Source organism: Nothoprocta perdicaria, unplaced genomic scaffold, assembly GCF_003342845.1.
Source record: "Nothoprocta perdicaria isolate Ctin4 unplaced genomic scaffold, notPer1 scaffold_60, whole genome shotgun sequence".
Lineage (NCBI taxonomy): Eukaryota > Metazoa > Chordata > Aves > Tinamiformes > Tinamidae > Nothoprocta > Nothoprocta perdicaria.
In genome coordinates, this window is record NW_020455866.1 from 1825560 (window position 1) to 1841309 (window position 15750).

Genomic DNA, 15750 nt, shown 5'->3' on the forward strand with positions numbered 1-15750 from the left:
TGTACTAGGTGCCTAAGTATGAATCACCGCATCAAGCCCAAGAAGTCAGTTTGCAAAATGGAAATGCATCTTCCATTTTCTGAATGCTCAGTTCTATAGAATAGCAGTGAAGAGGCAGAGATGGTCCTGAATTTCAGTTCCTACTTTTTGATCTGCCTAAATGCCCTAGGCCATTGCTCAGGTTCAGGGGAAAAAAAAAAAAAAAAAAAAAACCACAGGCAGAAATGTTTGGCATTTCAACCAAATGCCTGCATAGGAGCAGAGATGAGCTCTTGAACAGGACCCTCCATAGTTGGAGGGAAGAGATAAGCCTCTTCAGGAGATAACTTATCTTATTAAAATATTAAAATTAATCATGATGTAAGAATTTAAGGTAAGAGGAATTGATACCTGGAAATGTCTATCTGTTGTGGTTTTTCCTTTTGGTCCCTTCACAGATCCTTGATTTATGAAATTTTGAGCAAATCAGGTTAATTTTCTAAAAATTGGCTGTTTCAGGTTGATTGTATTAAAAACTGTATTCCGTTCATGTTGCATGAGAATCTTTTTTATTTTTGATAACAAATGAACAAGAGGAATCTCTGACGTCATAGAAACACGGGATCCTTGATCTGAGACTATAAGAACAAGTCCAAATGGCAAGAGTCCAAATAATGCTTCATTTGTTTTTAAGTACTTCTGAGGACAGTAATTTCTTAAATTACCCAGGTTTTCTAAGACTTAACTCTCTTTACAAACAAACAGATTTTCCCTACACTTTGCCACTTTGCACAAATCTTTTTCTTTCTCTTTTTTTTTTTTTTTTTAACCAGTGATGCCAGTTTATTCTATATAGAGGGTATACAGAAAACAATTAATCACTGTCATGTTTATGACAGTATTTCATACACTCTCATTATACCTCTTCTTTATTTGAAACTAAGCCTGTCACATTCCTTCAGTCTCTTCTCATAGACTATATTTATCAGCTTTGTTGTTTATTTTTGCACAACACATCCCTACATCACAGATTTGCTTTTGCCTAGTGCCTCAAGTCCAGTTTGTAGCTCCCTGGTTCTTTTTCTTGTCTAGAGTTCTTTTTGCTTGCTGATGATAATGATGGTAGTAGGTGATAGGTATCTAACCTAACCTTGACGGTCTTTTGTCAAGAGCAAGACTATATTGGCAAGGTGCTGTGTAATCTGAGACCACTGAGACAGCTTTGTCTCCAAACAGACTCTGCCACCCTTTCAAACCCTGGGGGGTTGAAACTACTCACTATATATTTGTTTATGATTTACACCGCTCAGCTGAGAATCTCTTTTCTGCTACTTAAAACTGAGGTTCTTCCTTGTTGTTTGAGTGGATTCTATTAAATCTCATTCTACTTTCCATGCTTAACAATAATTAACTGAAAAGAGCAATTCTCTAGACAGTATGTGCAGAGAGTTCCCAGTATCAAGGACCACTATTCTGATTTTATTCAGCATGTCTACAGAAGATAGTGCCTCATGTTTTTACCATGTGCAACATGAAGGAGTTTTAGTTGCTTTGTGAAGCATTTTTTTACATTAAGTTTAAAAAAATGATATTGGAAAAATCTCTCATAGTCATGATATCCAGATTGTGGATATAAAAGGATAGTCATATGAATCAGTAAAAGATGTGCTAAGGATTAGGCACAGAATTCCACATGGCATATCCTAAAGTTACATTTTTCTACCCATCTTGATTCTSCTCTCCCCACTTTAATAAGCACCAGAAGGTATGTGGTACCATCTCTAGATGACATGAAGGAAGCTGGTAGAGCTAACTAACTAAATTACTTTTTAAARGGCAACTAATGTAGTATTTCTTTTATGTGTGTAGCATTTTTTAAATGCAAATATTTCAACTTCCTCTCCTTTTTATTTAAATGAAGATTATAATTTAGAAAGCTATTTATTTACCAAAGTTTGCTGGTGACTTCAACTTCTACTGTAGTAACTTTATAGATTAAGAAGTTGCCTTGATCATAACAATGATCATTTTTTGGCTTTTCAGCCTGGGTGGTAACAGYGCTGATTGCAGCCCAAGAGCTTCTCAGCAGCACATACATGTTTATAGTCACAGGAATTTATGTGTGCTTAGGTTTTTGATTTTAWTTGTATTGTGAGGGTAAATGGCTATTAAAAGCTATGAGTAGAGCAACATTTTCAGGCTTTAACACAATTGCTGTCTGTCCTGCAGGTGGCATTGTGCAGCAAGAAGACAGCTTGGCCAACAGACACAAAGGGAAAAGTTAAAATTAGCTTGCTTCACAAATGTATGTCCAAATGCTCTCTTATGCTTCTGACTAGGAGAATCCGCTTCTTGCTCTAGTGCCAATAATAAATCTGAGTACTTGTCAAAACAAATGCTGGAATCATTATTGAAATCACTATATTTGCTATATAGTCCTTGGACCCATTTGGGAATGGGCATTTATAGTTCTGTTCTCTCCCTCTTTTTTTTTTTTTTTTTTTTTWTTCTTCATCTTTTTTCCCTTTGTGCTAGGCATAGAAGTCACTGGTTTAAAGAAGATTCTGTAAAATATCTTCAAGCCAATTTATATCTTCTCTTTCTGTAGGTGTTCCGGCAGGTTTCTGTCTTTGTTTTATTCTTCCAGCTGGTTCTGTTGGGCATGTCGCTGCCAAATCCTTCCACTTGCCACACTACAAATTCAAACACCAGCCACATTTCCAGTCTTGTTACCACAGGTTTTCATGTTTGGGTATTCTTGTTACCATTCTCTTGGAGCCTATATTTACATTTTTAGTAGTAAAAGAGTATTGCAATGCTCTTTCTATATATATTTTGAATACTTTCAGCTATTTGTTTCTACTTTAAGCAGACGTCCTCACTTTCATACTGTCAGAAAGTTTTTTTTTTGCTAATAGTACAACTTTTTTTTCAGCTAAGAGTGATATTTTCAAGAAAGAAATTAAAGAGACTGTTGCTGTTGCAGATCAGTCTCTGAAATCCAGCAGTCTTGCTCACAGATTTTATTCCATTCCATGTAACTTATTCAGTCTATGGTGATTTGATCAGAACTATTTGCAGTGAAGGATGATGAATTATTTAATGTGCTTGATCTTTAAGACTTCTTCAATACTTAAAAAAATAAAAAGAAATTCTTTTGGCCTGCATTTTTTGACCTGCTTATTTTTCCTGCTCTTTTGGGATGATTAATTGGTCACTGGATCTTAGAAGTATTATTAAGACAGGAGATAGTAGTGAGTATGCACTGTGGTAAYGGATATGCACGGCTTTTGTAGAATGAAACTTCTAAATTGATGCCTCCATTTCTGCAATTCCGGTTGTGCATGTAAATAAAAGGGCTACATGTACAAAAAACTAATATTTTCATAGTTAAATCAATGCAACAAAGCAAATTTGCTGCTGTAGATGCTGCCATTTTCCTCTTAGTGAAAAACTGTGTGAATTAAATTTTAAAAATTTAAAAATTAAATTTAAATTTAAAAATTAAATTTAAAAATTAAATTTTACAATTCAAAGTGTCTTCTAATCTAACATTTCTCATTTATTGTGTTTATTTCCCTGCAAATTTATTCCTATTATTGCCTTTAAAGCATCTAAAATACGTTGCAATGTAAATTGTACTCCTTATTTATTTAAATACAATTTACTTTAATTTGTATATTTGGTGCTGTACCCCAATATTTGAATCAAATTCCAAAGTAAGTGTTTGTGTGTGTTCTCTTTCAAGTTTTTCATTGTCTTATATCTTTCTCTTATCTTTAGACAGAATCTTGTTTGCTTATTATCAGATAGTAAAATTTCACACATTTTACCCAGCATCAGCCTCACTTGCCACRTTCTTCTTCTGCTTTATGCTTCTTTTCTTGAAGATATGATCAGATGTTTAAGGAATTGACTAACCTATGTATCTCTCTTTCATAATTGTTTTTACACTAGCAGATCAGATGAATCATTAGCAGTCTGAAGAATTTAATAAAATTACTCCTAATCATACTGTTTTTATCACCTGTTTCAAAATATACTTATGGTGTCATCCTCAGACCAGGATTCTTCTGCTTCCTTACCATGATTTGTTAATATGACAGGTATAATTGATGATCATTCACTGAAGTGCTGGGGAAGGGCATTCAGCAAGGCTGACTGTATTTCAGATCCCTGATTTTAGAAAAGTGCAGCTAGCTCTGCCTGACAATCAGAGCTTTGGTGATTTATTATTCTACAGCAATGGCCCTGTGCCCCACCTCTGCCGTCGTGATGTGTCCAGGACTCTCAGGCAATGCACTGCACCTTGACTTGCAGCTTTGCCACTGTATAAAGAGGAGTATAAGGATGATCGACTCAGTTCAGCCCTGAGCTCCAAGGGTCTTGGCCCTGGGGCAATCCCTTTCATGGGAGGTTGCCCAATTCAAGAAAATATTTCTTTGCCTTGATAAGCCAGCCCAGCATCCAGCAGAGAGAATAAAGATGTGCAAGGACAGAGCGGAGTTGGGAAAACCAGGAGATGGCTTTGATTCAGTGCCCTGGCCAAAGCCAAGAATAATGTAAGGTGGCACCCGGCTGGTTCTTGGGAATAACGTTGGTGAAAATTCATGTCTAAGGGAACACTTCAGAGCATAACAGCCAAAGAAGGCAGTTTTGGCATCCTTTTTTTTTTCTTTTTTTTTTTTTCATTCACTTCCTGCTAAGGTTATTTTTAAAATTATTATTGTTATTGCTACAACTCTGCATGTTCAGAGATTTTCTTTGAACATGTTCTCTGCTTGTCTCCCTCCCCTTACTCAAGTAAGCTATATTCGGAAATCTTTTAATGGAGTATTTCTACCATCTGCTATCTGCAGCAATTATTCAAATTATTTGCAACYGTCTGTGCCAGCAAGGGTGAATCAAGCACAGTCCTTTAAAAGCTAGAGATTTCCTAATTGGCATATTTTTACCTTGGGACATGCCATAACTTGAATAGATCTATAATTCCCTGAGGGGCATGGATGCTTACATTCCAAGTTCTTTCAGTGCTTGAGTCTCAAGATAGAGCTATCTCCTGATTTCTGAAGGMCAGATCATGAGAAGGAAGGCACATTTTATTTTCTCTGAGTTTTCTATTTTTGAACATTTTCTTTCCTTTACAGTCTCAACCTGTGTTAGAATTTTCCAAATCCTGATTAATTATTCAAAGGACTGAGCAAACCATATACCTTTTATAAACTACTGGCTACTCTAACTGCCTGGCTGTGATTCAAAATACACATCCCTTTTAGTTTTGTTATGCTTAAAGTATTCCAGTAGTCTGATCTATGTTCAGCCTGTGTCTTGTGATATTTATCTGCTATAATAAAAGAAATGATTTCCATACTTTTTGTCCTGCACCACTTCTTCCTAATAAATCATACTTGTTTCTGAAAGGGGAAGTCAAGCTTAGGATATCAGTGGATCTGCATAAGCAGTTCACAGATTTAATTTTTGCAAGGAAATAGAATGCAGTCAGGAAAAATAATGCATATGTTACTATGAAAGGAAGAATGATAAACTGCTTTGGAAGGTGTCAGAATATTATAAAAAATAATTAAACACCCTCTGTGCCAATGCACATACATTCTAGCTATGAGTAACAGTCAGTTCTGGTGCAGTTGAAGCCTCCTCAGTAAAGGAGGTTTTTCAAACCAGATCAAGTAACACTACCACCAGTACAAGCCTTTTTAGTTTTCAGGGAGTGATTTAAATATTGTATAGATATGCCTCTTCATATGAAAAGAGTGTGCAACCACCTATGTCCTTACACAAGATACCAGCTTAGGGTTAATTAGTTTTATTTTCAAAGTCCTATTAGAACCACTGCCCATGCTTGTGTTCTGGGCAGCAATTACTGCTGACATTTAAGGCTGCTAAAGGTTTGGGCACTAAAATAATACAATCTCCAAGTCTCCAAACTGGAGATGATGATGAGGCACATTAAAAATGCATGGTTTTGAATCTTTTTTTAGAAATATGTGAAGGTTTTTCAGAATTTACAAACAGGGTATTCATTGCTATAGCTGCAGAAATACAGAACATAATTCATCAGAGAAAAGGTTTTTTGTATGGTTCTGAGTACTACAAATGATTTCTCTTTTGTCCAAAGGTTGCTTCCAGAGTTTTCACTAAGCTGCCAGTATCTGTTTCTATTTTATTTTGTACCAAGTATTGTGAGAGGAGGTGCGGGTCACCTTTATTGCACTTCCTCTTCTGTGGTTATTACTTATTACTGTCTTAAAGAAATACCATTTTATTGCAAGGAACTACCTATGTCTACATTAAAGAATTTCATTCTTGTTGGCGCACAAACACAGGAAGTTCCATCTGAATATGAGAAAAAATTTACTGTGAGGTTCATCAAGCTCTAGAGCGAATTGCCCGAGGTGGTTGGGGAATCTCCATCCTTGTAGATATTTAAAAGCTGTCTGGGCACAATCCTGCTGTAGCTGCTCCTGCTTCAGCACTGGGGTTGGACTTGAAGATCTTCAGTGATGCATTCCAAACTCAGTCATTCTGTGGTTCTGTATATTGGAAAATGCTCCACATTTGAGTATGAAACATCTGTCATTACTTGCAGAAAGGAATTACTGATCACAGTGCTGTTTCAATAGTTCTTCCAACCAAAGGCAGGTGTTATGCCACTCACTACGCTGATATGGTCCTATTCTGCAACTCAGTTCTACTGATTTGCCTCACTCCTAAGGAATGCAGTCACTTTTTAGACATTTAGACTTCTGCAGAGTTAAAAATATTTTTAGGCATCACTACTAAAGAGTTACAAGGCCAGTGAAGGTAGAGACTGGATCACATAAAGCCTTTAAGCTTTGAAACAATGACAACAGAACMAGACTGAAGCTACATGGAAGCATCAAGAACTCTTGTCCTTATTTTATTTATTTTTTGTTGTTTTAGAACAATATTCAATGGTAGGTAGGTTTGAGATTATAATTTTTCACATTTTTTAGTATTATATGCTGAGCAAGATGCAAGTGTCCTGTGGTATTTCAGAGGCCTGCCTCTGAAAAATATATACTTACATTGATCACACCTAATATTAGATATCGTGGATGAAATACAGAATTTAAACAAATTTCTTTCTCAACATGCCAATATTGTTTGATTCTTAAATTACTGAGAAAGATTTATGGATTCAGTTCAAAACAGACAATTTATATTATTTCTTTTATTATTCTTCTTTAACATCATTTTTTTTCAAGTAATTACTATACAATACTAATGCCAGATTTCACAGATGCCTCTAGTTTTTGCTTATGAATTTCTGCATGGTGTCTATTCAAAATGCAGCTTTCTGCTTCTGCAGAGATCGTCTTCTAGCTAGTGAAAGAAAATGAGTCCTGGCTCCTTTTTCAATCAATACCTGGCTTATAGGCTGCGACTACAAACAAGGCTTCCAATTACTGCCAATTGCGATGGTGGCTTTTATTGTATTAAGATCACTAACGAATTTACGAGCTTGTCTGCTGGGAGTGTAGTTCTGAAAGCAGGCAATAAAAAGTGTTTCAAGATGAAGAAAAATGCAGGAAAGTGATGAAGATGGAGCTCAGCAGAGTGGTAACTGGGACAGCTTCTATGACTTGTCTCATGTAAGCTGTCAGGCTAGGTGCTCTAACTGTTTTATGAAATTCTGAATAAAATCTCTCTCTAAATAAGTGCATTGCTGCAGCCAATTGTTTGTACCAGTGTAACAAACTGCAATGTGTCCTTTTGAGAATATAGGTAAAAATCTGGCCTGATTGTATTTACAATCCTTCCAAAAATGGTTAAAACAACAGTGCTGACTATTGTCAGCTTTCTTATCCCACAAAATTTTCCAAATTTATCTTACACTTTTTCCACCTCACATCAGGATGAAACCAAGACTTTCCAAGGTGATTCAGGGGAAAAGAAATAGAAATTCTACAGTTTATTAAATGATTTGTTGATCAGAAGATTTATGTGAGAGACCAGAAATTAAGTTTCCATCGTGTCTGATTTCCAATAGTAGCACCAGAACTCTGGTGTTCAGAGTTGTTATCTCTTACTTTTAGCAGAAATCTAATTCTCAAGCTGAGATGACTTCTTAATTACAGTTTTTCTGTAGCCTCTATATTCTCAGACGTATATTTGTTTTGATCAACCAAACAAAATACATCTTAGTGAAAGTTCTTTTTTTTTTTTCTTTTTCTTGTGGAAAACATTCACAGTATACATCTTCCCTTTTCATTTGTCTTTTGCATCTCYTCCCTTGTACTTTCCAAGTTTCTCTTTTCATGATCTGAAAATGCTGCTGGATACAGACGAGCCAATAGTTAGTCCAGTCYCAGACTGTCTTTTGTTCAGGTAATTACTTGGAACCATCACAGCTCTTAAGAGTCCTTACTTCCCTGACTGGGAGATTGACTGATTGAAAGATTAGGTTAAGCAGRCATTTATAGCCAGCCTAGTAAGAAAAAAACAAAGGAAAAATGTGGACTTATCCTGGATGTTTTCCAAAGTTATGCCCAGGGGCTGGAGCCAAATGAGCTTCATTTGGTTGGATTGGAGGAGCAACATCCCTCCAGTCACGGGCACTGGAGCCATGCTGGTATTAGCCTCGAAACTGGTATCATGCTCTGCAGGAGGTCTAACATTTTAAAGAACAATTTCTACCAAGCTTCTCAGTGATAAATAATGTGACTCTTCTTACAATAARGCCAGTGATTTAGATTTAGAGCTGWTTTATTTGCCTTGCTGTYTCATTTGCTAAAGACATTTGCTGGCATATACCAGATGACATAACACATTTATAAAAAACAAAATTGGCTTTGAAACCTTTATCTCGGTCTTATCACCATGGCCACCGCATATTCTCAGTAAGTACTAGCATCATTTTGCAAAACAAAGAGTATAGCCTCATTTCTATATGGAAACAAATAAACTCATTGTAATTCCTGCTAAAACATATTTAATGACTCATATAACAATGTTACCAGTCTCTATCTAAAAGATATATTCATGAGAAATACAAAAAATCATAACCAGGAAGCATACATCCCAAGGCTCACCAATAAATCAAAATAAATACATTTACTATATTGTCTGAAGTATTTTTTAAAGAAAAACTTATTCTTTGTGAAGCACTGAATGAAGGAGAAAGAATACTTTATTTCCACCTCTATTTTAAAGATTTGAATCTAGGAAACGCTTTGCATCTTTATGTAGTATGAAATGGTTATTGTTCATTGTATTTACTGTAGATTGAAATAATGTAGTCTTTTCAGAATTATAGTCAGCATTAGAGCTGCACAGCTCCAGGACAAAAACAACAAAGACCTTTAAACTACCACTGCTCTTGAGCAGTAGTGGAGCTCTTAGCTAAGGAACTCGCTGTGCTGGCTTATGCTTGGAGAGGGAACAAAAATTCCCTCTTTTCTCATCCTGCACCCTCTGCTTGTAAGCAGAAGATGGAAGGATGGAAAGAGAAGGATGCTTGTAGGCAAGTGCTTTCTCTCACTGCTTCTGCACAACCTTCTGCACAATTTAAAATGGGTATATGAAGAAGGATGCTCTGCCTACTATGCACAAGGCTGTGCTGGCTGAATTCACCACTATCCACAATTCACAGTGAGGAAGTTACAAATTATGCCCTTTGCTGCCATCTCTGCTCACTGGGTAGGAGCCTCTGTACTGGCAAGCCTGAGAGATTTTGGCTTAAGAAATCACAGAGAGAGAAGAAAATAACCAGAACAAAAAAACAGAACAAAAAATTTTAGGACACGGCTTTTGATTGCATGTTTATGGTGCTAATCACTATRCTATAAATAAGATGGGTTTAAAGTGTTTTTTTTTTTTTAGAAAAACTGAAGAATTATGGATTTATAATTCAGTCTCAGACTCTGAAACTCCTAATACCTGGGAAGCACATTTCCTTTAAATATGTAAGCTGTTCAGTGCTGACCTTAGCATACAAACAACAGGCAAATATTCAGAATTAAATATTGAAGAGATAGGTAGGTACACAACAGGGAAGATGTGAAAATTCTAAGACTCATATCCTCATATGTTACCCAGCATGATATATAATTTATATTAAAAATATCAAAACACTGTCTGGACTGTGTCTAAGCAAGTGAACATCTCTAAATCTTTGTTTTATATCATTCTGAGAAAAACGATATGTCTCTACTCACACACTTCATCTTCTAGTCTTAGAGGCATCAGAGACAAACATTTGAGCTTTACCTACACTAACAAGGAGGAAATCAACCTTCATTTGTCAGTCCTTCATTTCCCACAGGATTAAATGCCTTCTGTTCTTGAGAAAAATGTTTCAGCTTGAAGGYTGGATAATCTCTTCGCTTTTCACTCTTTAGCTATGTAAAAAAATTCATGCAATACTAATCTTCATTCCTTTCTACAACTTTGTCCTCTAAGCCTTATGCAAAGTACATCTATTCTCTCCGAGTAATTCTCAATAAGGCTTTTTGAGCAAAAGGTGAAATAAAGCAGATCTGTTGAAATTTATATTTAGGAAACATCTAAAATTACATTTTTAAAATGAATACAGATTTCACAAAGAATTCATTGTCTAACTAGACTAYACCTTGATAATGTGTATGCTAAAATAAAATACAATTCTTTATCACTGGGCATGTTTGAAAATATTTTCATCAAATGTTTTCTGGAAGTGATAAATTTGAATAGCTATTCTGACATCCTTATTTTTTAGAATTTACTTTACAAGCAAACCTAATGAAGAGCTAACCATGAAGCAAGCACCTTTATTTCCAAAGAGTGGAGAAGTTAATGTGCAAGAATAAATGATGTGAGTAGTTGTTATCACAGTCAAATGGTGTGTGTTTCTTCTAAGGACTCATGTTCATTCCACTTAAATAGAGGCATTTAACTTTGACACCAATCAGATAGCAGAGATGTGTCTGTCCATTGCTAGTGTGAGTGCTTAGGGAAGGTAGACTGCCAAATTAGGTTCTTCAGTAAGTACCTAGAGGTGAGACAAATCTCAGTTTTATGTGGAAGAAATGAACAGAATTATTTAAAAGACCTCTGAAAGACCATGTTTCAGTAATGTTGCTCTGGATACATATGGGTGGATTCTGGTAAGTACTACAAAGTGTTGCAGCAAAAGTGCTGAACCTTGAGGGACCATTCCAGATCTTTGGGAAGAATACAGAATTTGGACCTGAAAGTGGTACCTGGCACCAAAATATGTATATTGTGGGTGAAACTGCAGATTCAAACATTCCTGCAAAGCTGAGACCACAGGTTGGCTTGTCAAAACTGCTGAAACTAGGGACACACTGAATTTTCGGAGATTTGGTGTAAAGTCCTGCTAAAGTTCCAATTTTCTGAGCATGTGAAGGTTTCAAAATCTTTGCTTTGAGAGCTGAATGTTGGAGAGGATCCACCCCTAATTGTTCTCACCCTTTCTCTAAAAAAATACTTTTTTTTGGAAAAAAATAAWAATAAATGAAAAAATACTTTTTTCAAATAAAAAATATTCCTTAACCCAAATAAAGAATCAAAAACTACTCTGAATATGTGAGCTTGGAAGAGAAGATGAAAATTGATTTCAGGCCTAAAGCACCGATTGTATTTGATATGGAAGGGTCAGAAGATCCCATATTCTAAACATGTCATCTGTCAGTATATGTAGAAGACTGGAAATGTGCAGGTATCCTCATTTCTGCTAAAATGTCCACATTCTAGTGTCTAGACATGTCTAGAATGACTAGAATGTCATTATGTTTACTGTATGGTGGATCTAGACTGATCTTGGAATAGTAGAAGGTAAGAGAGTATTTGCYAGATTCAAAATGTAATAGAAAAAAACAAAGCAGAGATGTGTCGTTAGGTAGGATTATTATTTCACRTGATGTGTCATGTGCAGGAGTGAAGCAGGATTCATTTTATTATAGTGCTATTTAAAGCTGAAATCCTGTTTTTCAAATTAGGTGTGTGTATCTATTTCCAGGGTGCCACTGGCAAGGTAAAAGAGATCAGCACTAAGCGGCACTGAAAGCTGCAGCTGGCTGACAGTTGCAGTTTTACAAAATGCTTTTATTTTTTTCTCAGAGTCTGTGTATATGAGCTTCAGCAATTCTTGCCTCCAGCCTCTTTCTACTTTCTTTTTAATTAAAAAGCTTAATTGGGAGTAATAAAAACTTCCAATTAAGCTTCTTAAATAAAAACCAAAAGCCTAAAGTGACAGTGGCAGATAACTGCTACTGCAACCCATAACTTGCAGTTCTACTAGAACAAGACTTTTGTTACACTAGAACAAATATTGTGATTTAAGACTATAACTCTACATCTATTAAAAATACTGTTGCTTTAAGTCTTGTTTGCCTGTGAGATGTGGATATCCTTGTGAATTTTGGTAAGTGCAGCACAGGGACTCAAGTCTCTGTCAGTAGTTATGTATACACTCAGCATCATGCCACACGTTATATCTCTAAGCAGAAATGCTTATATGTTATATATACCTGTAAGCAGGAATAGCAGGTATAACAGGTTTTGATCAACTGTCTCTCTTTTGAACTCATGATGCTATGGATAACTAAAAACAGAAATCATCGAACTTTGACAGATTACTTAAAATGCTCCTTAACTTTTTCCATTGTGTTAAAATATTTAGTCCATCTTGGTGGCTTAATAACGATCCTGTGTTATTTATACGTGTGTAATGCATTTATGTGTGTGCAATGTAACCTCATTTAACATATTTATATGCATGTAATGTAACCTCAGAAAGATCAATTAGTAAATATATGAATTACTTCCTGTGCATCCTGCCTTTGAATCTTCTGTAGATACAATCAAGGTCAAGCATAAAGGGCACTAAAAGTACCTRAAGGATCACTGAAACTTTTGTAGCTGCACTTTCAGTGCAGAACTTCACGGAAAGTAGCACTTTTTTCAAGTGGTCTGTCGCTGCTTGAATGGAGCCTGAACATGGTCAAGGCACAGTCATTATCAAACTTGCAGCATCACTTGTGGATTCCTTTTAATCAGTTCTAGCAGCATTCACTTCTGTACTGGAGGTGATACCTACAGAGGTGGAGAAGTTATTAAATCACAATAAACTAGAAAGAAAATAAAGAAGCAGCTGGTAAGGTTGAAGTCATTAAAAAGGGAGAAGCCTTATAGAGTGCTTATTGGAATTTACTGATGCTGCACAGCAATTCTGAGAGAAATAAAGACCGGAAAATCACTTTGGAAATGAATGGTGCTTCTGGCTGAGCTACGCTTCATTCCTGATTCCAAGGGCATGTGCAGATAGTCAGTCAGCAAGAAGATCAAGAAGATCTCAGAAGGAAAAGAAATCTCACTATTATCATCCTTATTTACAAATTCTAAGTTACTATTTTCCTTCCGGCATAATCTGTGAACGGGGACCTGGTCTGATAGAAATGCAGATTTAGCTTAAGACAGAGAAAGGAGAAGGAATTTTAGTTTTATGGGGCAATCTAATTACCTATGTATTTCTGGGGAATACCTTATGATGGCTTAAGTGGTATTTAAAGAATCTCTGGAATAGAGGAATTATCCTGCACTGACAAGATAGATAGACCAGGCAGTTAGTTCAATGGGAGTTTTAATTTCTGGCATTTTTGTATGTTTGTTTGTTTAAGTGTTTTTAATTGTATGAGTGTGTCAAAATACTAGATCAAATTGACTTTACCTGCTAGTAGCGTGATTCACAGATGTGATTCCAAGTAAACCCCATGACTTTGTGATTGACTGTCCATTTTTTTCCACCTTTTAATTTAGTTTAGAGTTGAAATTTTTCATTATGCTGACTATGCCTGAAATTCCCAGGATTGCTTCACCTGGATTGCTTCATTGCTTGGTGGGGATTATCTTTTCATTTATCACTGACTGATTCCTAGCTCTTCTTCTTTTGAAAAACCACTTGTGTTGGCTTCAGAAACCACTGACATTAGCTTCACAGGCCTTTCTCATCAGTTTGATGGACCCAAGTGGCCTTGTCTTTTACTGCTGTTGTTGCTCTTATTTTCTTGGCCATCTGTTTCTGACAAGAATGAATTACACTCCTGGTTTCTGAGAAGTATATTGATAGTTGTAGCTCAAATGATTAGAGCAACAAAATCCCAGATGTCTTGATAGGTAAAATATTTGTACAGAAAAATGTATGCAAACGGTCATAGAACTTTCAAGAAAACAAAATATGCTATTTTTGTGCTCAGTTTTTATTTTATTAACAATGATAAAATTAATAAAATGCTTGAGCTAGTTAAAGAATGGCTTTGTTGCAATACCAGAATATTTTTTTGGCAAAAAATAATACTCTTCTCAGTTACCTGCTGGAATTTTTTTATCCAATCCAATGGTCTAATAAAGTAATAATGTGCTAGTGTAAACTTAGTAATGTGTGTCTGACAGATATAATGCCCTGTGTCCCCAAGCTGCATTTCTGTCCTGCAAATTTACTTTTGTCACAAGTCAAGGTGATTGGGAGACATTGTATGTGGAACTTGCCTAGGTTTACCTCACTTCCTAGGGTTCCTTTGCTAGGCTCTAGGCTCTAACAGCTGTATTCAAGAAAAATTGGAAGTTAAGAAATATTATGTTTAAAATAGCTTTTTTCCCCTTTTTCCTGAGCTTCTGAGCTTCCCTTAAAAGTACTTTTCTAGAATAAATCACAATATCTAATAACCCTGTGAGGCTTTTTAAGCAGAGTTTTAAGAGTGTTCCAAGGTCTTATTAAATCATGTTATCTACCATTTCAAATCCTCTTGAAGTTAGATACAAAGAATAATAGCTATATATTCAGTTTGAAGAGTCTGAAGATTTTACTGACTTTGGATTAACAGAAAGATTTCCAACTATCAGTGTTTAAGCTTCACCTCTCTGTCAGTCATTCTTGACACGGCTAGAATAAGTCACTAATAGCAGTGACTTTGGAAAGCCTTTTTTTTTTTTTTTATTAGTTTAAGTAGAATGTCAATTAAAAAGGGATTGAGATAAAGAAACAGCAACTAGATTAAGTTTACACTTCTTCATGGATGATAAGAAAAATCCATTTATAGGTTCTATTTCACTCTGAATGTACTTCCTAAGGTAAAGGCTGCTTATATTATAGCTTTAAAAGTCTACTGACTATTTCTGAAAATATTTAATAACTATTGTGTCAGAAATATAGAAGATTTTTTAAAGTACTGGAAATAATTATCTCTTTTCTAAAATGAATATACTAAAATTAATTTAAATTTAATTTTGTACATTTTATTAGGAAATATTATCATCTACTATCATTTCTGTTCTGCCTGTCTGACTATTACTTGCATTCYCTAGGATCTGACAAAGTCCATTTAAAATATGAATTTATCTTTCTGGGAACTCTGGATGGGGAGACGACAGGCTGTGGCTGATTTCCATTCTACAAGTCTTGGAGATGACACTAGCAGATCTATAACATCTTTGCTTTGATCCACTTCTGCCCTCTTTCAAAAGGTAACTATTCAGTTGTTCTGCCTTTAGATTATATTCTCAATAGAGTGCAGTTTCAGAGCACATGATGTGCAAAAAATTGCACCTATTACTGAAGTTGAGTAAATCTTTCATTTTGAGTATTATCTGAGGGATTTAGTCCTCTTTACTATTCCTATGATTAAATCCTGGCAAGTCTTTCTTTCTTTCTTTCTTTCTTTCTTTCTTTCTTTCTTTCTTTCTTTCTTTCTTTCTTTCTTTCTTTCTTTCTTTCTTTCTTTCTTTCTTTCT